Source organism: Asterias rubens, chromosome 12 (genome assembly GCF_902459465.1).
Source record: "Asterias rubens chromosome 12, eAstRub1.3, whole genome shotgun sequence".
NCBI lineage: Eukaryota > Metazoa > Echinodermata > Asteroidea > Forcipulatida > Asteriidae > Asterias > Asterias rubens.
Window position 1 is genome coordinate 15,878,467 of NC_047073.1, and position 25,632 is coordinate 15,904,098.

General features: G+C 38.3%; 1 long non-coding RNA gene across 1 annotated transcript; it reads left to right on the plus strand.

The window, feature by feature from the left end:
- The first annotated feature begins 90 nt into the window (after nucleotides 1-90).
- On the plus strand, nucleotides 91-25,178 carry LOC117297332. The gene is made up of 3 exons (XR_004519868.1): nucleotides 91-150; nucleotides 13,518-13,743; nucleotides 25,103-25,178. It is a non-coding gene; the product is annotated as an uncharacterized LOC117297332 (long non-coding RNA).
- Nucleotides 25,179-25,632: the final 454 nt, after the last annotated feature.

The window sequence follows — 25,632 nt, forward strand, 5'->3', positions numbered from 1 at the left end:
TCAACATAAACAAGACAACGTGTTTGCGTGGCGAGCTGTCTAGCGCCCTCATTTATTTGTCGCCTAGGATTTGTATATTCCCATCCATCCATCCACACTGCACAAAAGAGCTGAAACTCTGAATCTGGAAGTTCTTCCAGTGAAATCTGGGTGAGTATTCTCATATTTTAATGCATCATAATGATAGTTATAAGAGACACATGCATACAACAGGAAGGGAAAATCGGTGTTTTTTTGTAAACAGATCCATGGTCTCGTCATTCATAAAATAGAGCAAACCTGTCTGTTCTGTTTGTAAACTGCACATGTAATGCACACACTGTGTGACACAGCACTACACTCAATGACAGTTGGTTGACACAGTTTATACACAGTCACAGTGTTCTGAACTACTACTACGACTGCTGCACTGTTGGTGCTACGTCGTGGGAATAGTGGTGGTCAAATTAAGTTTTAGTATTAAAAGTATGGATACTTGCGGGGAAAACTTTCCAATCCTGCAACCACTTGTTCACTCATTTTTACATAAAGGAATTTCTCATTTTACCATATAGGTAAATTAGATACTATTTTTTTATCCATATTTTAATTTCATATATTTTAAGAAAAAATGTATGCTTCTTCTTTTTGACACCGAACTAACTGGAGCTGGATACTTACCCCTGATCATTTTGACCGATCTGCAGGTGTTCTAATGGATTTGTTATATTTAACATTTGGCCAATTCAGACCACTGCTGTTGAAGTGGTGCCCATTCACATTTCAGCGGCAGTTGGTAAAAGTCAGAGGTTGTAGGTAGCAGAGCCAAATTTCATAGAGCTGCTAAGCACAAAATGTTGCTTCCAAGGCATGAAATTTCTTCCTTGATAAAGACAGGATTACCAACCAAATTTTCATTTGTTGCATATTGCTTGTTACTGGTATTCAGCTGTTGTTTGCTTATCCTGAAAATCACATGGAAATTTGGTTGGTAATCCTGTTTTTGTCAAGGAAGAAATTTCATGCTAAGCAAATTTTTGTGCTTAGCAGCTCTATGAAATTGGGCCCAGGAGGTTGCGTTTATTGCATGATTGATATAGATAACATTTCAGCCCAAGTTCCCAATTTTTCGCCTTCCACTCTCTATATTCCCTTTCCCTCCATGGTGCATCTAAACCAAAGTGATACATCCATCAGGGTGAAAGGTCAACACTCTTCTGTCACCTGTTATATCTGCTTGTAGCTTTATTGTATGTAAACAAACGACCCAGTGATTTACAGATTTACTGCATAGAGCAAGGACATTACATGTTACTATGGACTGCTACAAGGCCACCGTAGAAGGGCTGCCTCTCCCACCCCTTTAATGGCAGGTGATTATTACAGGTGTGAAAATGAACAAAGGGACTTGTGTGTTTCATAAGTGGAGACGTGTTGTTGTTGATTTTATCTACTGGTAAATTAATTGCACTACAGTAATAGCAGACCCTTTGGAAATGTTTTGCAAGCTGTTGCTGTTTAGTAGACCATACTTTCTCCATGGGTAGACCATGGAGGCAGCCCTCCATAGGTAGACCATGGGTAGACCATGGAGGAACAGCGTTCTGCCCAGGATTTCTTTAGTGGTGGAAAAATGGTTCCCTGGACACCATGGATCAGTTACATGGTAGATCATACAAACAGACTCCAACTAAAGAAGTGCTCAAAATAAAATAATGTAAAACAATGTTTGCAATATAATATGAGAGTGGTTGCCAGCTTTGCGTTGTAGGAGGTTGCCAAATTCCCTCTCTTTGGGGAGATCATCCAAACAAATAAACAAACAGACCTTTTAATGTGCTGATAAGGATGAGACAGTGCTCGTTTGTCTTGCATAAGAGAACAGGTGGGATCTCACAAACTTAACGGCAATGGACACATTTGGTAGTTGTCAAGTTCTTACTATCCAATATGCATTAAATGACTTAGCAAATAAGTTATGAACATTTGGGCTCAATAGTTGGACATCGGATTTGAAATTAGAGATGAATGAAAGAAAAAACACCCTGTTGCTTTACTTTGTGTGCTTTCAGATGCATTTTAATAAAAGACTTCAGCTGAAGTCTTTTATTATTTGAGTGTGAAATTACCTCTTTCTCAAAAACTACGTCACTTAAAGAAGAAACCGTTGCTCACAATGTTTTAAATACTATCAACAGCTCTCCATTGCTCGTTACCAAGTAAGGTTTATGCTAACAAATGTTTTGAGTAATTATCAATAGTGTCCAGTGCCTTTAACCGTTTTATTATCCACATAGAGTTTAGTTGTTTTTCGTCACACATTACGTGAAACCAGTTGGTTTGCCAAAAACAGGATGGTAATGAAATTTTTAAAAGGAAGTACAGTTTAACTCACTCAAAATTAAATCAAACTTTGGAACAAAATTTGATCAAATTTACAGATTTTGATGAAATTCTGTGCACACCAAATTATTTCTCTTAAAAAGTCGATACTTCGATAGATCCTTCAAACACTGTAGCTAGTAAGGAGGCTTTACATCAAACTGAATTGAAAAACACTGTATTACATTACTGCCGCTTCCCATGGTGCCTTGAGCTTGTTTGTGATCCCTGGCAACACTTACATTATGTAACACAGTTTAAGGTTGAATGGTTTGAATCCCACTCTAGTTAATTCTTTGTTCAACCCCAAAGAAGACAAAATAGAAAGTTGGCAAATGTTTAGGGATAGATAGTTGGTTTAGTTGGTAGAGCGCTGAACGGAGGTTGCAGGTTCATATACCGTTCTTCTCATTATTTCTTGTTCTCTTAAAAATTAAATTGAATTTACTCAGTCAGTTTCCCTTCTTGTGTATTTCTTGAAATATAGACCTCTAGACCTAAGTTAGACAATTTTAAGTAACGTGATAAAGAGACAATAAAAATAAAGCACAATTTTTTATATTTTTATATATTTTTTAGATCTACATAAAAAACATAGGCCTACGCATGCAGGAATGCTTTCCTGGCTAGACCTATTCACATTAGAGATTATGGTTTACAAGTAAAGAAAGAGGTTAAGCCGTTTTAACCCACCCACCGGCCACAGCAGTATTGCTAAAAAATAATCATGCTAAGGTACCTTTTGTGCTTACTCTATCTAATCAGGCCCCTGGTTTCGACCACAGGTTGACCTTGACCATAAAGACATGTTCTGAATCATTTCAATTTAACCTTCCATTTTAATATTTAATCTACCGCATTGCTCAAGAAATTGATTTGTTGTGTGCAAAAACCACACTTTGTGATTTTATGCTAATTCAAAGCAGTTTTTATCAGAATCATTCTGAAGTTCATTTTCTCAAGAGCTATTTTCATAAATTACTCATAGTCATAAAATAATTTTATTCAAACACCTGAAAATAATGAAAACAATATTTTATTAATCCTTCTCTATTTATATTTGATTGATTTGCACAAATGAGATTTTAAAATACAAAATAGGTATTTTTTGCTCAGTTTCATAGCTATAGCTGCTTTTAAGTACATTTAAGGTAGGTAAGCACAACAAAGTTATGCTTACCAGAATAAAGAACCATCCATGTTGTACAAAATTGCTTGTATCCTGCTAATAAATGCATAGCAGCATATTGTTTTTTAAAAACAAAAGGCCTATATTCTCTTAATTGTAAAATTAATAAAGAGACTATAAAATTGTTTCCATGTCCACTTTCATAGAGCTGCTTTTTAAGCACACAAAATTCAATGCTTACCAGATTAATGTTACCAGTTAAGCTACCATGTCACAAGTGCAATCTGTATCCTGCTTACTTTTGCTAAGCAGAAAACTGTTTTGCTTTTAAAGCAGCTCTATGAAATTTGCCCCTGGTCTTTATGGTATGAGATTGGGCATTGGTGACTCAAATGCTCTGACTCACAACACAACAAATCCTTCCGTCTAAACTCAGCACTTTTGCATCATCAGTCTGCATAGCATTATAGTTGACATTCTGATGAGTGTCAGCTATGTACCTATTGAAGAATTTCTCTTTACGCTCGGCTGGTTCCATCGATGACTAAGAATCTAAAAGATGGACTTAGTGTCAATGCGTGCTATGAATCCATCTGTCATACACGTACCATGGAAGTTAAACCTTGAAAGAAAATGATGTGGTTGGCGTAGGGCGGTGTATCTGTTATGGATTGGTACAGTTTGCTTTTGCTTTCTCAGGAATTCATTAAAACAAAGGGGATTTGGGGTTTCTTTTTGGATACCCTGTTTTGAATTTGGACATCCAGTTTTATCGTTTGTAAATGAGCAATTTGGACACCCAGTTATCGTTTGTAAGTGAGGAATTTGGACACCCAGTTTTATCATTTGTAAGTGAGCAATTTTGACACCCAGTTTTATCATTTGTAAGTGAGCAATTTGGACGTGTCCTCAGTTTTTACATTTCCAGCAAAGTTTTGATACCCTTTTACCAAATCCTGGATATTAATATCTTGCAAGTCATAATGAAGACTACTTAGGCATTAAAAAGCTTAAGTTTTGTAAAATTAATTTAATGAAAATGGGCTTTTCATCTTTATACCATTGAACAGGGAAATAAGTTCAAATTTAAATCAGTTTTCATGAATACTACACAGGCCAGCTTTCTGTTTCCCCCTGGTCTTGGCCATCACAAATGGTATGCAATGGATTCTGCGTAACTGCTAGTTGTTCATTTTGATTAAGAACGAGAAATAAATAAAAAACAAACAGATGTTGCAGTAAAAATTTACGACCTAGCAATGGTGTAACCATCAGATAAAAGTGATAAATTCTTCAGTTTTATTGACCTGTACATTTGTACACACTGTAATTTACAGTTGCCTTTTTCATAATTTTCTTACTGTATGTAGGCCCTTAATATTATCCAGTCATAAATTCTGGGATTAACTTGTTGTGAGTGTGTGGGAAATCTTTATGTAACTGTCCTTGTGGGAATCTGTTTCTTGGGTTTTACTACGTCTATAAAAAATACTATGAATAGAAGAGGTGTAAACCACAGGTCCCTATTTGATCAGACTTGTGCAAATGAAGACATATTACATTGTTATGTCTGTGATCAGACTGTGGAGCTTTTTTGATTGCGATGTGACAAGACAAGAAGACAACTTTGACTAGGTAACCAGCCGTCGATTTCACCAAACTCTTCCAAACTTAGGATTAATCCTAGGACTTAGGATGAGTTAAATTCCGTATCCAAATATGTTAGGATGCATTGAACCCATCCTAAGTTATAGGACGAGTTACTTGTCCTAACTCGAGATAGGATTAATCCTAGCATTTCGTGAAAATAGCTGCAGAGGCCTATTAGGAGGTCCCAGAAGTCTGGAATAGTCCTTTCTGAGACAGTCTTACTGAACAGGTAATCCAAGATAAAAATTGAGTTTTTGATGGATAGGCTGCAATTTTTGTAACCATGGGCAAAATTTTTAGGTTTCTATATGTTACTCACATGTTGAGTTATGTATTTCCAAGTACACACAAACGTTTCTTCAATATGGCGGCTAGTTTCGATTTAATTTAAAAAATAAATTATTTTTAAACCACACCGTAAGACTGGATTAATTTTAAATAAAAAAATATTGGAATCACTTAAAGCTTGTCACATTACATACATCAAAAGTGTATTACCTCTGAGCTAAACAATGGATTTTCATTATAACCTCTGCTATCTGAGAGATCTTGAAGTGTACCAATATTGGTACTGAATGAATATAGCTGAATATAAATCATAATCATACACTGTGTAAATGAAAAACCAAGATTAGGCGTTATTATCAAGACATTCTCAAATGAAGTACAATTGCTTCCGTTCTAGTGTGTAGGACAACATTTTTGCATGGAATCGCATAGCAGGCATTACAGCGTGGACTCAATGCCTTTTCAATGGACTTCGAACCTTTATTCTATTGTGTATTATATTTTTGTTATCATATAATACTTTTGTTTACTCGCATTAATTTACTCATCGTTTGCTGCCCAACAATTGAACAGTGGAGGGTGCTACACCATGGCGACACTAGCTTGGTGTTCCAGTCAGTTTTTACAATGCTTGATTTGTGTACCCTCAGAAATTTATAATTTTCATGAAAGCAATCCATACAAAACTAGATATTGAATATTTGTTGATTTACACACATTTAGTGTTTGGATTGTAAACAAAGTTTGCTCTGTGTATGGCCTTTGACGTCAAAAAACATGAGGTTAAATTGTACTTGAAGAATCTGTAATAGTTGAAGGGATGTGAGCTCATTTCATGTTGTTTCCAAAGTAGGATGAATTTTTAGTATTTTTTCACTTTTTGATACCCTGGACCTCTTGTTTGAAACTGTTACGGAACCATTTCTGGTAAATCAGAAAGTGTTTTATTTTAATTTTGCAATGAAGTATGAGGGAAATGTAGAATTTGAGAAAAGAATTTGTTATCAGGAAAAACCTTTGAGATTATTGACCTGAATATAAAAACGTTTGTGGTGAACAATTCACTTTAAAACAAAATATCACTCAAACCCACACAGAAGGAAGAATATTTCTATTGAGTTCATTTTACTCAAACAATATCTTTATTTGTCATTTGAGCAGACAATGTCAGCAGGAAACAATACTGCAGGCATCAGTATTGCTAACATGAACTGCAAAGTGCATCCAATATATTAATATTTTATAGCCTGAAGGAAATATCAAAGATTGGCGTCCGAAAAAAAATCATTTGATCATGGAGATATGACAGAGAGCATCTGCACGATGCTTGAATTTCATCCCTGTCTAAATAAACTCCATGGATAATTTGTCACAGGAAACATTCTTTAACTGTTGGGACATTAATCACAAGTAATTTAAGCTTTCATTATTTTGAACTGAATCACACTGCAGTAAACTGTTGGAGGCTTCTCTTTAAGATGTGTATTGAAACTTTTTATTTGAAGAAAGGGACACAAATGATATTTTTACAATTCAAATGTTGGTATTTAAAAAACATACGTAATGTAGAATTTTTTTCATTATAATGCACACTGAATATCTTGCAGGTGCTCTTATATGCTGGCATTGTCTATAATGGCTGAGGCCTTTAATTTATGGAGATTGCTTTTACTAATTTTATCCTTTCGTGACAAAGTTAATTTCTCAACATCTTTTTCTTGAAAAAATGCTTTCTCCTTCACAAGGCAAATTCATCCCCCATCAATTTAGCATCATGATGTTTTTTATTGCATTCAAATGAGTCTCACTGTCTTCCGTTATCAGCCAAAAATAATTGAAGTCGTGTTTTTATCCCAAGGGTCACCGCGGCAGAGTAGATCTTCATTAAATACAATATCAGTGTTGGTACTCATTCACGGCCAATTTTCCCCCTTGCACGCTTCACTCGCCAGCCCCTTCAAGCTGGTCTGGGGGGCAGGTACCGAAGCTTAGGTGATGACTAAGGGTTAGGGTTTGAATGCTGCACGATGTGCGTGTACTCTCCGCCGTTGATGGTTTAGCTCCTTGAGAATTTCATTTTGTGATTGGGTCGTACTGCCCTTCAGCGGAGAAGCTGTAAGATCCTATCCAGTCTTTGTGTCGCGTATTGGCAGAGGATATTGAGACGGGGCTTTGGGCTACTGGGGAGGGGGGTTGAAGGAATGAATATAATAGAGGAGAGATATATTAAGGGGAGAGAGGTTGTGCTGGGGATCATCAAAACGGCGGGAGGTCAGTGAACCAAAGTTTATCTTACTAAAAATAAAACACTGGTCAAGATCCAATTGCAAAATTGTATACTCTATATAAACCTTGTAACCTTTGCTCACACAAAGAGTGATGACCTTGTACATGATGCTGCAACTGTTTACATTTTGTGCCCTAATTTCTGCATAAATTCTAGAGTTATAAAAGTAACAGCTGAACATGTTTTGAGATTTGCCCATTTTCAAAGGCATCGGACGGTGCAATCTCCATAATCTTGGTTGTTCTTTCATTGGGCTGTGTACAAATCGTGCCTGCAGGACGTCCAGGCTATATGTGGCTCTTTATTTGTAAACATGTGATGTCACAGGTTACCTGGCCTATAAGATGAAATTTCTCTTGGTGCAATCACAGTGGGGAGAGGATTCCTTAGAGAAAGTTCATAAGAAAGGATGCCATATCATGGATAAATGATACGTAGTTTAACCCACTTATGAAATAAGCAGAGGAAAACTTTCAATGATTTCCAAACATTAGTTTGGCAGTATCTCAAAAGACACTACCACACTTAGAATTTCCACAGATTAGTTTGTATTTCTACATTTACAATACGATTAAAACAATTGAACGGTTCCAAAAATAAAGGCCTAATTTGCCTTTAATCTGCAGTCATGTTCAGTCCATTTCAATGGAGGGCTTTGCATTTCCCACTCACTAATCCCTATTGGAATCTATCATGAGTCAGTGATGCAAAACCTAAAGGGGGCTTAGGTTATGTTCCACCCCCATTGTAAATGAAGTACCAATACGCTATATATGTAGTAGGCGGATCGGATAAGTTTCTCAGTGTTAGTTTTCATTTGCGTGTACTCTGTCGGCTCCTGGTGTACTTCCATCGGATAATGAGAAGTGTCTGATGTCTGGTCGCCTAAGAAGCTATCTAGGAACTGGATATCTGAATTTGAAAAGTGCTGGAGTTCCTCTACAGGATACCAGGGATTTCTGCTTGTCTACTCCACTCTTTGAAAGCAGACCTTTAGCATTTGCATTGCACCTGTTTCCTCGATCTCTAAAATCCAACACAGGGATTGAAATTGCTACCTCGTCACTCCAACCATAGTCGGCTCCACTCAGGGATTTTACAGCAGATCTTACGATCACCTTTGCAAGGTTTGAAATTGGAATGTTTTTGAATGCTACCAGACGATAATTTTGTGTTGTTGAGCTTGTGGATTTACAGATGAATTCATCTTTGATGGAATGTCATCCACTATTACCAAATCAAGTTACCAAATCGAGTTTTTGTTTAATATAAATGAGGAAAGTTGGAGTAGGCGGTTCTTGTTGAGTTTGTGGACTTACAGTATTCATCTGTGATTGGAATCTCTTCCTCCATTGCCACATTTAGATTTTGCTTGGGGTTGTGAGCTGAAGTGCTGTATTGTATGTGTGGGTGGAATGTCTTATTAAATGCAAATGAGTGAGATTAAGTTGAAAACATGTAAGAGTCCTGAGAATAATATTGTGGATTTCCAGATCTTTGAAAGATTGCTTTGAAGTATCACAATTTGTCTGAAAGACAAACATAGTAGGTCAGCTCAGGTTTGTGTGCTTTAGACAAACCCAAAATGATTTAGTGGCCATAAACCCAAAGTAATTTAGTGGCCGTTGCGCTGTAAATAACTGCTAGGTATGGTCAATGCAGGAAGCAATAGAGTGACTCAATGTCAGCACCGTGCTATTCATTTCTTGCTGACCACTGTCCACAAACACTTGGATTATTGGATATAAAAAAACGTGTAGGCCTATGGTGCACTAAGTTAAATAGAACAGGTGTAGTTAGAATACCAGTAAAGAGTTCATCCAGCAATTTTGCATTTTTAGACTGCACTTGTTTTGCGCACACTGAGTAGCAACTAAATGATGATTATTGAATAACAACTAATACATTTTGTTAAACATTTTGCTTCGCTATACAAGGGAAAATATTTGATGCCTTGTATATAAGTAAACATCTATGTTGCCATCATAATGTGTGTGTTTGACCACTTATTCCTCGACTAAACTTGACTCATGGAGAAATTAAATTGATGTCATTCAATCTAAGTCACTGTTGGGTATGTATCTATGAAGCAGGGCCAAGAGGGTGACCCAATCCACATGCCAATATGGCTTGTATCTCAAACATTTTACTGGACCAGAATTAAGCAGGCTTGTGAAAATTGTCCAGGGGTGGGTTTCACAAAGAGTTTGGACTAGTCTTCTCTCGAGGTAGGACCAGTTACTCGTCCTAACTTAGGACTATCCATGCAGTTTGTATATCTCCTAGGACTAGTCCTAAGTAAGGACTAGTCCTAACTCTTTGTGAAATCGATCCCAGGCATGCTATTGCTAGACATACACTGGAATGATGCATTGAAAAACACAACCAGGCCTCGAATTTCATCTTTGAGAGGGCAAGCTCATCTTCTTTTGACAAAGGGCACTTCCATTGGAAAATCTTAAAGTTTATGGGAAACTTTTGAAGGAGCACAAAGGCAAAGACTAGGGCAACCGGCCTGTTGTCCAGCCATGAATATCACTGGTCTTTGGACTGGCCAGTGTTATAGCCCCTGTAGTAGCCTTTGTTCAGTGTTGTGATTTGATGAAAACTTTATTCAGGTTATTATCGTCTACATATGCAATTAAAACGATCGAACAGTTCCAAAAATCAAAGGTATCTTTCTCTTTTAAAAAGGCCTCTGTGTTATATAGAAGTTTCCTCCCGTAGTTTATTGCTCCATGCTCTTTACAGCACTCCCAGATTCGATTTCATCCTTCCCCAACATTTACCCACATGAGGATGCTGTTGTACTCTACTTCCAAACCACTTTTGTCCTGTGATTACCGTCTCTTTAGTCCATTGGCCTTCAATACCCCACTTCATGTTACATGGCTTAACGCCTCTTGGAGCTACTCTTTTATCCTTCTTTTTGAGGATTACACTTTCAATTGAGGGAATTATCGGTGAATAGGGAATTGTGACCAGGGATAAGGAGTTGTTGTAACTATGTGTGAATATATTGGGTTATAAGCTAGACCGCAATCAGAAAGTAACTGTTCAGATAGTAGATGATAATGTTGATTTTTTTCTGTAAGTATGATTTATGAACTCTCACTTTGGTGAGAGGGTTTAGGGGGCAGGAGGGCTGACCATGGGGTAGTTGTGAAGCCATGAAAGAGCAAAGGGTCTATTGAAGATGCTGAAGCCTTGGGAAAGTTGTCTACTTTCTGGATAGTTTAAGCTCGGAGGTATGGTTTAGGCTCCATGGGTTGTGCACATAGCAAGGACCTTGGTTGATCACAAAACAGATTCAAACCAAAGAATTACTCAGAATTTACGCAGGTTAGTTCTCCCCATGCCCAAGCGAGGGTATCAGGCCTATTCGTGAGAGTTGCATGCCGATATGCACAAATTTGAGCTTGGGTTTATAGAATGCTCCAGGTTGACTAGTATAGGGCTTTTAGAACCAAGATAAACAGTAAAACCAAGTGCAAAATATTCCAATTACCTCCTTTCAAATTCAGCGTGCTTCGGCCAAAATGGGCCAAACTTCCAAAATGTTAGTCCAGAATGCCCCACAGTTTTGGAAAATCCTGGAGGTGACCCTGTTTTGGCTTTAGATACATTTCTTTTAGATAATCGTTGAGGTACCCAATTTTACATTTCACTCAAAACCTGTGGCTGGTTATATAATAAGAAAGTTTATTTGATGAAGTGGAAAAATGTTTGGCGATCGAGTGAGAGAGAACTCTGCCAGTGGTCAAGGAGCTCTGAGTGCCAGGCAGGTTTTCTTGCACCGGCCAGTACCATTGTCTACAGAAGCCTGCATTTAGGGTCTCAGACTGCAGTAGAGAGAGAAGTTCGCAATGGAACCTGACCCTTAGGCAATAAACCTTCACCAACTTTCGCTGTGAAGCCTCAGAAAGTTACACATCTCAATATGTCGAATGTTAAACCAAATATTGACATAAAGGATTTCACTTTCTGAAATTAACTGGGTCTGTAAAACCATCTGCCCTAGGGTCTGCCATGTTTGAGATGAAAGTACATTTAGGGTTTCAGACTGCACAGGGAAGGTTGCAACGTACTCGACGAACACGACGGACTCAACATACTTAACCCTTGGGCAAGCAAACCTTTGGCAGAATTCACTGTGAAGCCTCAGAAAGTTAGACACTCTGTGTGTCGTATATTGTCGTAGAGGATTTCACCTTTTTTAGGAATTTACTTTGTAAAAACCACCTGGCATGAAGTCGGCATTATTCGAGATGAAGAAAATGTCGCAGGGAAAGAAGTTTGCAATGGAACCATGGAACTTAACCACATTTAGACAGTGCTGGATATGTGGCATTTTGTAACCCCCCCCCCTCGTATTTTGTCTTCCTTGTAATATGGAAATCTTAGGAGTTCTTTTGAGGATTTTAAGGGGGGGGTACTTCAAAGTATGGGAACATTTTCTTTGCAGGGGGGTGGGCCTCTGCACTCTGCAGCATAACGACCATGGTTTCTTTCTATGCTTGGGCCAGCAAACCTTTGCCACAATTAGCTGTGAAGCTTAAGAACGTTACACAGTTCTGCATGTCATGTGTTTAATCAAATATTGACGTAAAGGATGCACTTAGAGTTGTATTTAACCCACTATGTAAATAGCAAAACCATGCAAATGCTGGGTAATTGCAAGGTATTAAAGTACGATCAAAACACTTGACATTGTTGCAAAGTTTAAGATGTTCTGCTGGCTGGTCTGCAACTTCAGCAGGTTGGTGAGATCACTGACTTGGCCTCGTCAAAGCTTTTTGTGATCGTAAAGTAGTCCACCGGGCTAGTATACTTTGCATTTTACTTGTCCCAGCAGTAAGTTTTAGTTGCCCTGATTTCAAACATGTATTTTTTGTATAAATGATGTATCTTTATGATGTAATAGTGGTAGTGATTGCAACCATTTGAATGGTCATCATTCACACACTCAAATTATGAATTAAAAAATTATTATTCAACTTTCTGAAAAGAGCGAAAAATGCGCGTTTTAAACAAGATATGTTGCACAGTTTTAAGTAGTCCACAGGGCAAGCCGAGAAGTATTTTCTATTTTGTAGTATTTTGTATAGACATATGAGCCAGGCCTGAAATAACGTACTTCATGGAGGCAACGGAGGTGATTGCCTCCATGCCCCCTGGTGCCCTTAAAATGCTCCAGTAGAAATGTCCTTTACTACGAAAAAAATGCCTTGGTGCCCTTGCCCTTTCAAAAACAAAGCATACAGGCCTGTATGAGCATAAAAACAAGTATGTTGCACAGTATAGCCCATAAGCTAAGTTGAGAAGATAAGCATAGACAATGAAGGGCTACTGCTGTCACACTTATTGCTGATGCAATGAACAACTTTCTGTTTCTTCAAGATGCTACTTAGAAATTCCCTTTCTTATGTGCCTGGAATCCTGGATGACTGAAGACACTAAACAGATCTTTTCAGATGACTTTGCTGATTCTTTCGAAAAGTGCAGCACATTTTACTCTAATTTGCGACTTTGTCTTTATCCAGAAACTGGTTGAATCACAAGCCGCAAGACTTTGATTTTCTCAATCTCAGTAGTCAATACATTGTGTTGAAAATGTAAATTATCCTGACTGTGTAAGTCTGTCCACTTATTGGACCGCATGACAAGTTGACTTTAAATCTACCCTTACAACCACCCAGCACCTGACAGTCTCAAAAACACAATTAAACGAAGCTGCACCTGTAGGTGAAACGAAGGACATCAAATTAAAACTTTGTCTGCTCTTTATTTTTTCGGTATTAGCTTTTGGACAACCCAGGGATAACTTCTGATGAGACAGGAAGTGAACAGTACAGGTGTACAACGCTTCCAGTCAGCTTTGAAGGTAGAAGGGCAGATGCACTTAGCTGAGCCGTATATGACTTTTGCGCACAATGTTTGGAAAGCTAACCCGTAGCAGTTGATGTCAAGCTAGCTGGGCCTGAGCTGAAACGGCAAAATCTGGAATAATTTGATAGACTATAAATCGGTGAGTACAAAAAAATCTCTGACTTGTTTGGCTGAGGAAAAATTATCTGAAGCACAGTTGGATTTTTGTTTGTGTTTTTTTGGGGGGCACAGTTTTGGAGATGCTTACTGCTCGACAGAAATTTTGAAATTTGCTGATTCTATATATTGTGGACACTGTAGTCAGAGCCATCTGCCTCCTGTTATATTATAACCACAGAGACGCTTGACCTCCAGTTCAGTGTCCCGTCCCTTGAAAACATGGCCACTGTATGTTCTGGGCCAATGAATTTTAGAGGAAAAAACAATAAGAAGGGAGCCGGAAGGAAAGGCAATTCCTCCTCCTCCCCCCCCTTTATTTAAAAAATGTGTCAGGAAAGCAGGAGTTTGATGTTGAACAATGTCATTTAAATCACAAAATGTTGTCCCTTTTTTGTGACCCCACCCTTCCTGTTCATATTGAGCCCATCCTGCCTTTCTTTTGCCTGAAGTTTTGTTTTGCCTTGTAACTAATCAACATTCAATTATGGCTGTTTGTGAGAAATATACATCGTGCTTCTGTTTACGTTGATGAACTTTGTCAGATCTGGAGCAGGAAAATTGTTTTCCCAGAAGGTGACTCAATGAAATGCTGTCTGTTGGTCAGGCAACAAAGGCGACTGCCTCCATGCCCCCTGGTCATTGCCTTGGTGCCCTTGAAATGCTACAGTAGAAATTTACAATTTTTTTCATAGGGTTCCCTTTACCTAGGAGAAAATGTCTTTGCCCTTGCTCTTTCAAAAATAAAGCATACAGGCCTATATGGTGCATGCAAAAGTTCCAATGAAAGGTTTGAAAGATTTCTTATTGCTGGTCTTGGTTTCAGCCGTAAGATTTAAAAAAAAAAAGTAGAATCTGGGAAAAAAAAAATTGTCATCTTAGGGGGTTTACATGCAACTACGGCCGAAATGCTTGGCCACATGACAATAAAATATCCTGCTCAAGTGTTGTTAATCCCAACTAGAGCACAGACCGCACAGTGAGAGCCGGGGTTGAGAACAGGGGTTGGGGGACAGGGACCCAATGAGATATGGATGGGATTGTAGCTGGCTGCACACTTTTCTGCTGTCATGGGTGTAGGGATTTTGTTGTTTCTACATCTACAATAACGACCAAAATGCTTGGACCATGTGACAATAGATATCACACACAACCAACGTTCCGATCTATGCACAGCAAAAACTGTAAACGATTGTAATGAACGAACGTAGCGGGCGCTCTGTTTCTCTGATTTCTGGATCTCACCAAGAAAATATCCAAGACCTTGGAACGTTGGTTGTGTGTGACCGCGCAACACCAATGGTCTTGGAACCAAGACTATGAGAGCCAACAGTAAACGGTGACTGAAACTTGTCGAATCTCTTTATTTAAGACCACTTTCCTTAGAAAGGAATATTTTCTAAAAATGTTCAAATTTTATGTTCATTAATTGTTTGAGATATTGAAAAAGGTATCCTCTCTTTAATTAGCCATTAGCAAACAGTACATAATCCTGTAGACTGACAGTTCAGCGAACTATATTTTGATTTCAATCAATTGGGTAGACCCTTCAAATGCAGCAATACTTCTACGGCTTGTTGGTATGTTGGGATGGGTGGCTTTTGTCATTTTCTGCTTGCCTTTGTGAGGTTGTTGTTGTTCAGATTATGGATACAACCAGAACATTTGAGAGGCATTGGTCCATATCATCGAACTTCACAAGCAAAATGTATTTTGGGGTATTTCTGTTGTTGTTTAAACAGATGGTGCATACCTCAGTTGGAACCCTTTTGGGTTGAAAGCGCTTCACGCAAAGGGCTGCAATGAAAGCTTTTTATGTATAGGGCTGCAATGTCAAACAATATTATGGCCCTAAAAAAGTGTAGTCAGCAGACCATGCAGTGTGTCTTAATAGAAGTAGGAAATAAATAAAAAACAAGGAATGTTAAAATAATCATAAAAACTGAATACCAAAGCTTTTTACAATCAACAAGGGGCCGCAGATTGTACAATTGTAAAGTGTGTTTTTGTTGTAAATAAATATTTTAAGTTGCTCCAAATTTCCAACTGGATTGCAGGTTCTCCCCACGTACAAGCTTAGCGTATAGGGCAAATACTCATTGCGTGGCAATATGCCTAAATTTTGGCCGATTTGCAAAAGGGCAACCAAAAACAAACTAGTATTACTATATTTTCTTTCCCACAAAAAACATCTTGAGAAAACCATGTGGGACACTCCAGATTGCACAAGTAGGGAATACACAATCTGAGAAACCTATGTTTCTCAGATTAAATGTTTGGTGGATAAAAGCTGATACCTGTTTCCATTTATAACCCTATCTCTTTGAAGTGAAATGATTCTCAAAATTAATGTTTCAAACAGTAATTTTTGTATTGTTAGTATAATATTTTGCGGTAACACCATGTGTATATCTACTTGCCAGGTAGAGTTTGTTCTTAGAGAACTGTCTTGCTTTATTCTACTGCCGCGGAGTAGATAATCGGAGGTTCGGGAGACTTCTCAGTTCTGAAAAGAACTGTCCTGCTTTTTAACTATTACCAGGGCGGATGGTATAGAAAATAGACTGGACTACTACTTTAGCTTATGTGATCGTAATTAACTGTACTGCCGCGGAGTCAGTTCTACCGCAAAACCAAATATACATTGATACCTCACCATGCAATGCCTCAAATCCTATATAATATACATGTATAGCAGGTGCTTTTTTGACAGCCTTTTGTTTTTACCAGAGAAGATGAACAGATGGAGTCATGGTCTTTCAGACAAAAATTAGGCTTGAATGCAAGATTGAATTTAAGATTGACAGAAACGAATTCTAGAAATATTGCCTTGTAATGTTGGTATTTGAAAGTCATTGTTCTGTAGCTTGTTCGATTTTCTTGAACCTGCTCATCTCACGGAGCACAATACAATTAAGGATGTATGCATCATGTGAACCACGCTTCTCCCTAACCCTAAGAATCACATTTGAACTATCCTGTATAGGCCAAATAAATGAAAAAAATATGTTTAGCGTCCAAAGCTGCTTCCTTTTAGAGGCCGCATCCTTTTTTTCTTTTCTTTTTTAACGAAGAAAAAAAAAAGGATACGTTTCAACCATAGAGCACGATCTCAGATGAAAACAAATTATTTTAAAAAAATAGCCCAGCCGGTTGTGTTTAAAAATGTGTCGGGTGGCCATTTTGAAACAGAAAAACGGCCCTGGCTCCTTCCTTTTTTTTTAAGGCAGGACCCTAAACATATTTTTTTTATTTAGCTTAACTGACCAAATGTTGACATACATGAATGTTGAGGAAGGATTATGACACCGTCTCTATGGGGAATATTAAACAGGCTTGACTGTATGAGACTGCATTTATTGACAATGCTAACACATTGCATGATCCATTGTGCATGACGGTGTTGAGTGACAGTACATATGTAATGCCCTCTATAAAGCTTGACCCCTCCTGAGCAAGATTTTATTTTCAGTTAGTCTTGATGCAAGGCCTTGTTATTCACTATCACTCAACTATCGCGATCCCAAACCACTTCTCCTCGCTGCGCACATTGCTATCGAACAATAGCAGGTGCTGTTGGAAAACTTCCAGCAAACCTCACCACACAACACTACAAACAACACTTGCTTGGCGGGATAGTGGCTTACAGAAACGCCCCCTATCGGTGGAATAGTCGTGATATGTGTATTTTGAAAGTACGGGGCTTATGGGTTTAACCAACTCAACAAGAACGTCTTGCACCAAGACTAGATTTTAGTCTGCAAGTGTGGCAAATTTACTCAAATCTTGTTTTCTTTGTGCAACCCCCCAAATCATTTAAAACTCACCCAGTCAGTATTACATGTAAAAAATTTGATATCTGAAATGAAAAGATGCATCCCCTAAAGTTGATTCCCTCGCTGCCGCTTCCCTAGCCCAGGTTGGAGTCCTCTGTTGCATACAACGCGTCAGTGCAGTAGCACTGACGTCCTACCAGGGCTATGTTCCCAGTAGCCTTGCTCAAGGCAGTTGCATTATTCGCACTGAAAAGACGCCGCTGTAAACCCACCTGTATACCCTGTGCGTGGTGCTTGCGATCACACCGCATGGCCCACCCAAATACACACTGTCACATCGTACGACTACTGTGCACACAAGTCAACCGCATGCGGAGGCCGTCAGGCCGACAGCCTTGTCGGGTTTGTAACTTCTGGGTTTAATGTGTTGTATTGAAAAATTTCCACTTGTGGAAAAAATTGGGGGGCTCTCGGATATGCTAGTATGCAGCCCATGAATATTTATATCTTTCGTTAGACCTATCAGACAACACAGGATGTGAGGCAAATGAATTATTTATTCTGACGTCCAATCACGCACGCCTATCATGCTCGCTGAGCGTCTGTGGTGGTGGTGTATGATATAGACATGTCTCGTCTTTCGCGGGCATTATGGTAATGAGCTGACCGTGGGAACTCTTCGCTTATTATAGTAATGAGGTCAGTGGCTTCCACACAGACCCTACAAGGCTGTCGGCCTGACGGCCTCCGCATGCGGATAGTGTATGGGGGCATCGTGTCGTGTGATGTTACGCACAGTGAATACGTTTTTTTTTATACAGCGGCGGTCTTTTTTCGGAGTGAATAATTCGACTGCCTTGAGCAAGGCTACGTTCCCAGGTAGTCAGTAGTAAAGTAAACTTTGGTGTGATCCCTGGCTGTGACAGTGATTTATTGGTTGTGGGTGTAGTAGAGTGCCCCGCCCTGCTCGCTGACCAGTGGCTGTCTGGAAGTAGTTCACTTATTTTGCATTGTCACTGGTTCACTTTGCAGCACATTGTGCCAAATCAAACAAAGACTGCCAGGTACCAATTATACACACATAATCTATAAGAATACATTTTTGTTTGGGCCCTTTTTGAGTTTGCAAAAATGGCTCTATTTAAGGTTTGATTTTTCATAAGACTCCATAACACATGTAATTGATTTGGTGCCTTGAAAATGTTCCAGTAAGGAGAGAGAGCTGCCCATTAATTGCCTTGCCTTAACTTTATTATTATTATTATTAGCTGTTTCGTAGCACAGCGCAGCGAAACAGCTCTTGTTTTCGTTAAAGTTTTTTATTTTTTTAATTTTGTTTTTTATTTGTATGTTTCAAACAACGCGTTTTTGCACATACTTCCTAAAGAGCAATTGCAATGAAACTTTCAGCGATGAAAGGTATTGGTGGCCTAATAAACCTAAACAATGACGTCATGGTGACATCGCCACCTGCCACGTGACGTCATCTTAAAGGTACACTATTTGAAATGTTTGAAAATCTATATCAAATCAGCCATAAGAGACCACAGATTTCTGTGGGATTGGGTTGGAATATGCTAGATATTTCTTTTTGAAACAGAAAAGGAAGAGTTTTTATCAGTTTTCCTTGTGGTTGTTTACTTTGGAACAAAATGAGTGAGTTTTGGTTCAGTGAAAGAGATGAATTTGTAAATCATGCAAAATTTCTTCCTCATTTTTTAGTGGAAATTTTGTTTATAAAAAGCAAATGTTGTCATTTAAAATGACTTCCCTCCCTCAGCCTCCAACTGACGCAAACTGATAATTCAAAGTAACCCTGGACGGGGAAAATAAAAAATATGCATCGACCAGGGAGTCGTGAGGAGCAGATTTTCACGCTCCACTGCTGAAAATGATTAATTTTACTCCATGAATATGATGTCATACCTTAAGCAAATTGAGTCAGTCTGACTGATGCAGTGAGGCACGTGTTTGCGTGTTTAATGTGATTATAGAGTGTAATACATGCACGGCAGTCGTATTAGTCATCTGAGCAGCTCATACGTAACTGATTACCACTAGGACTGTTTCGTTGTGAGGGCAGAGAGTTGTACGCATGTGGCGATATTTTCATATCGAAAATGGATTGGCAGTTTTGTTTTTTTCCCCCCAAATTCAAGTCCTGGAAGGGTCTACCCTATGATTGTGTAATTGCTTTTTACTTCCCATCTTTTGTTCTAATTTTTACTATAATTTTAGAGTGTTTTATGTATAGTATATACTTTTTATGAGCTAGGTCTGGGAGGGCACATCTTTTTTGATCACATTTTTTAAAAATTTACTTTTGCCCTTCCCTGGACGGCCTGTGCTTGTTTTATTGTTTGTCTGAAGAATGAGTGTAGAAGAATACTTAACCATTATACAAATGGAGATCAATCTTCTCTTTGTCCTCGTTCAATTTGAAACAGTATTAAAGGAACATTACAGAATTGGTTTTGCTTGCAAATAAATTGCTGACAGTGTAAGGACTTTATGTAATCCACTATATACATAAACTGACAAACCTGTAGAAGTTTGAGATCGATCGGCCATCTGGGTCACGAGAAAATGAAAAACGGATTACGAATTCGGCATTGCATCGATGCCAAAGCAAAAATGAATAAAAGGCTCACTGTCCGATAAACTCAAAAAAGAGAACTTAGGTTATTTGTTTCTTATCAAATATGAAATTTCAGACAGAAATATTTAAAGGGATGTTTTCTTATATCATCATCATTAGACTGTAAAAGTTTTATGTAAATCTGTACGGTGATCTTCACGATTTTTGTTTCTTACCAATTCTGTAACGTTCCTTTAAACTGGGTCCACTAAATATTTTTCTAATTTCAATTCTGGTCAGAATTTAATGTAGTTGTTTAGTTTTCCGATCTGTACATACTTCACATACTACATGATACTGTCACACGTGCGCCTGCATGTCACACATTGCGCAAACATTCAAGTAAACTTAAACAAACAACTAGTAAAATGTCTGTTAGAGCTATAATGATGTACGTGTACAGATATTTTCACACTTATAATGTTAGAACAGAAATTCACAATCATTGGACTTTAATGTGTAGTTCATTCTGATCACAGTTTTAAGCACATTTCTTCATCACAATCGCTTACTTGCAATGCTTTACCCATAATAAAACACCCCCCACAATTTGTTTGCAGTAAGCCTGATGAGTAGGACAAAGCTGCTAAGAAAAACAATCTGCTGAGCAGAGCAAGTTTGTTAAGCAGAACAAATATGCTGCGCAGAACAAGTCTGCTAAGCGGCTGACCTTTCTGCTAAGCAGGATAAATATGTTGAACAGATGAGCAGGACAAATCTGCTTATCAGAGTTCATCTGCTCAGCAGAACAAATTTGTTGAACAGAACGAGTCCGCTGACCAGGATGCCAGGACGTATCTGCTGAGCAGGACAAATGCACTAGTGCTAAGCAGAACAAGTCTGCTGAGCAGATCAATGTCGCCCCAACATTTTTTGAATCACAACAAATGTACTCACTGAATGTGCATTTCATGCCCTCAGTAGCTTATCAGGTCAAGGATATGATCAGTGAGCCGGCCCTGGTCAACCTTTCCAGTTCAGCTTTTCAGATCAGCTTGGCCCCTCGATTCTTTAAATCAGGTAAATATGGCTGTCAAGAACCAAGAGGGTAGTGACAGGTGCTTTGCTGTTGCATCACATAATATGTTGACTCACACCTATGATGCACATGAACTGCGGAATGAAATGGGGTTCGGGGAGACTGGCTGTCCTGTTTTCTCTAAAACTACCCTGCAGCTTCAAACTGTAGAGTGAGTGTATGATTTGGAGGGTGGGCGAAATGTTCTCCCTCGAAGCAAAACGTTCTTGCATAAAGTCTTTAATTGTTGACGTTTGGTCACTAAAAGCTTGAATATTTTAGGCTTCTCAATCCCACGATTGACTCAAGTGTACTGAAGTTTTTTTTAAATTGAATTGTCAAATTGAAATTAGGGGAGCCTAGAAAAATGCATGACCTGTTGAGTGGGATTTGAGCCTGTAGCATCAGGGTCATAGAATTCTTTCTGCTCAATAACAAACCCCTAGATTGTCAGAGGGTTGTCAGTCAGAAGTGGTTCAGGCCTTGAGCATCGCTGCTGAAGGGGCACAGCAATTTTCTTCTGTTGAGGGGCACTTCTATGTGGAAAATGTGAGTTTGTATTGAAACTTGTCAAAGGGCATAACAGCAAAAAGCAAAGGGCACCACAGCAGTTGCTTTGGGTGCCGTGGGTTATTTCGAGGCTTGGTAGTTCAGTTGTAGACATGTGGTTGCAAGGATCAAGAAAAAGTGATTTGTGGTTGAACAAAGACAAATTGACTAAGAGCATGGATTTGAACCAATGACCTCTGGATTAAGGTGCTGGTGCTCTACCAACTGAGCTATCTAGCCCTATGTTGGCAGTCTCCCTATTTTGTCATATCTTTGTTCTGTGGGGATATGTCACTGCCGTGTAGCCAGGAATCACACCCATCTGTAAAAGTATGACAATTACCCCTCATCAGATTGAAAATACCATTGCACCAAAACCATCACCAGGTTTTCCCTCACAACAAGTGTGGGGCATCACAAAACCATTTTTTGCCCATCTCAGTTTCTTTCAAAATTTGTTTGCTTAAACTTTGACTTCCTCCTCCTCCACCGATGTTCAACTCATTGTATTGCGGTAAAAAAATGTAGATCACTTTAGATGGTCGCTCTTAGCAGTTGATATTGCTGTTATCTGCACAAGCAATCTGGGCACTTGGTACCTTGGGTCAATGTCATTGCACTGCTTTGTGCTTATCATTGAAATGTTCAGCGCTCTGGGCGGACTGTAAAGGATTGGATTATTTGGGCAATGAGCACAGAATTCATGGGGGAATCTGCTGTGATAAGAGCCATGAAATTGGTATGTTGTAGTGGAATGGAGTTTATACAAACATTCAAAGCTGGATTAGTACATTTGAATTTTTTGGGAATGCTTGAACGCTAATTTAAAGTGACATATTAAGGACGTTTAACTCGTTCAGTGCCTACTTTTTTTTGCATTTTGAACCTAAAATTTCCATTTGATTGTTGTTTTTTTCTTTTCAAAATAATGTTTACAAATTTCTCAACTTAAAGCAATCACACAACATCGGTAAACAGTATTGTCCAAATGCCCATACTTCTTGTATCGCACAACCTATTTATAAAATAACAAACCTGTGAAAATTTAGGCTCAATCGGTCATCGGAGTCGGAAGAAAATAACAGGAAAACCCACCCTTGTTTCCGCACGTTTCGCCGTGTCATGACATGTGTTCACAATAAATTGTTATTCTCGATATCGAAAATTGATAATTGTTTTAATGTTTTCTCAAAAAGTAAAGCATTTCATGGAATAATATTTCAAGGGAAGTCTTTCACCATTACCTTCTGTAAACCCTTTAAGTTATTTGTAAATCTGTGAACTTTTAATTTTTGTTCTGTTCACAAAGTGTCCAATGGCTTTAAAACAAAATGGTTTTTTTTCTGATTTGTTTTGCGTGTACATCCCAAAGTCAAAGCATTTCCTCGCGTGATAACATACTATGATACAGAAAGGTTTGCAGTAACACCATGTAATGTAATGACTTTCTAATCTCCAGAAGACGATCAGAGCATACTGATTGAAACGTCGATAGTTCTTTTTAGAACCACCCCAACTAATTTAGAGATAGTCATTACATGGTGTTACCGCAAACCTTTCCATATCGTATTTCCACCATGCAAAGTTTCAAATCCTACTTATGTATACTTTGGGTCAGATGTATGATTTATGACAATTTTTAGTACATAAAAAAGATTGTGTGTGTATGATAATGGAATTCTAGGAGTACATAAAATAGATTGTACATGTCTGACCTTGGTAGTGAAAGAGATACATGTATGGACCCCTGAACATAATATGTGAATTTTTCTATCCGAAATTATACTGAAATAAAATAAAAGTATTTCACAAACATTTGAATTTCCAAAACTCACCTCAAGTCAGGTTTTAGAGATTCAAATTTTCTGTTTGTGAATGCTGTGGCTAGAGATGCATTTTGTACCCAGTCACCTTGAAAAGTGGATGGATTTGACTTTCTTGATGAAAAAATGTGACAGTTTTGTTGCCGTTTTCCTAACAATTCTATACACTGTATTCAGCTAAAACGGGGCTTGAACTTCGCTCTTGAATGGGCCAGTGATTTTCCTAATGGTAGGGGGCACGTCTATGAGGAAAATTACCATTTGGTTTGGAACTTTGAAAAGGGTACCACAACAAAAGCACAGGGTACCAGGACAACTGCTGTGGGTGCAATGGGTTATTTTGAGGGCTGTTGTATCTTTAATTACAACTTGACCTACTAAACACCATTACATTGACAAGAAACAATCTACAATCTTACCTTTAAGGCTAGTAGGATACGGACTTGTTGACAAGATATTGACTATTCAAAGTTCTCATACTTATTGCAAAATTTTCCTCTAAACCCAACCCACTACCTGTTTTGTGTTTCCATGGTCTGCTTGATTGAATGTCACTCAATGACCACAGAGTCCCAGGTGTTCTATAGAAATGAGCCAATAATTTCCCTCGTTGAATAAAACAGGGATTAGTTTTTACCAAAATTGCAGATTACGAACGAATGTTTATGTCCCCCGTGGGCAAGTCAGAAATTCACAGTTTCCTTACGTAAATAGCTTAGCAGGGATTGGAAAAGATTGTTAAAGAATTATTAACAGTGCTTTAACTTTTGGCCCGGGGGGGGGGGGGGGGGGGGAGAAAAATGTTTCTACAAGGGCAAGTTACAATGTGTGGTACCAACTGCAATATTGTACTCAATTGTTTTGCTTTAATTTGATGTCCTTGCGAAACAGAAAGTTTTGTTGTACACAAATATTTTTTTACTTTCCTTGTAATGAGAGAAAATATGTAGGCCCCCATACCTTTTAAATTTGGTATTGAATTTTTTAAGTGAAAAATCCGTAAAAAATTTATATTGTGGTAGTATAATTTTATTTATTTATAAGTTATTATCGCTAGCTTTGTATCATTAAATAAAATACCATTGGACATGACAGCCATAAAAACAGTACTGTAGGGCTTATTAATGCATCGTTGCTTTTGTAAAGAAAACCCTGAACAGATTTTGCAAAAACCAATGAGCAGTTAAAACCTCCTTTAATTTTAAACGTCATGGTACTAGTACCACTCGAGTGATTTGCTTCTGGATTTTTTTGCACAGAACTCGGGAAAGTACTGAGTATACTGTACAGTGGTGTAGGGGTAAAAACAGATTCTGAGACTCCATCTTTGACGAATGTACGTGTCAATCACAAAACTGAACTAGACCTTGCTTGGAGCCCTAAGGTTGTGTGCTGCTGTGCTTCGTACCAAGTAAGGTTTAGATTTTATGGTAATTAATTCTTGGAGTCATTACCAAAGGTATAACCCCCCTTTAAATATAAAAGGAAATTTGTTTGCAATGATGTGACCTGTGTTGTCTGTTTATGTTCAACCGCAGGAATTTCGGGAAGAGTTCACTGCAGAAATAGTTCCATCATCCTCAGGACGGACAACACCTCAACTAAGGAAAAAAAGGTAGGCAGACCAAAAATAAACAAACAAACCAGTGTGATATTCATTGTAACAAACAGACAGTTGCATCAAACATGAAAAATAAACAGTTATTGTCTGTGACGTTTATTAGGAGTCCATGTTTATGAATGGTATTGTGTGATATTCAACAAAAAACAACTGTTGAGAAAAAAAAATGAACAGTTATTTTCTGTAGAGTTTGTTGAGAGGCTATGTGTATGGACGGTATTGTGTTTGGAAAGGGAAGAAATTGAGGTCAGGTAGTGGGGCTGAATGGTACAAAGCCAACACAATGACACCTCTTTTGACTGGATGTCATTTTGTAGTCTACTGAATTCCTGCATGGTTGATAACTGAACAATTCAAAGGTGGTTTTAAATGTTTGTAAAAACTCAGCTGTCCAGAGGTGCTTTCAGCAGAAGCAGTCAACGATTTCCCTTGTATAGCAGAGAGCAA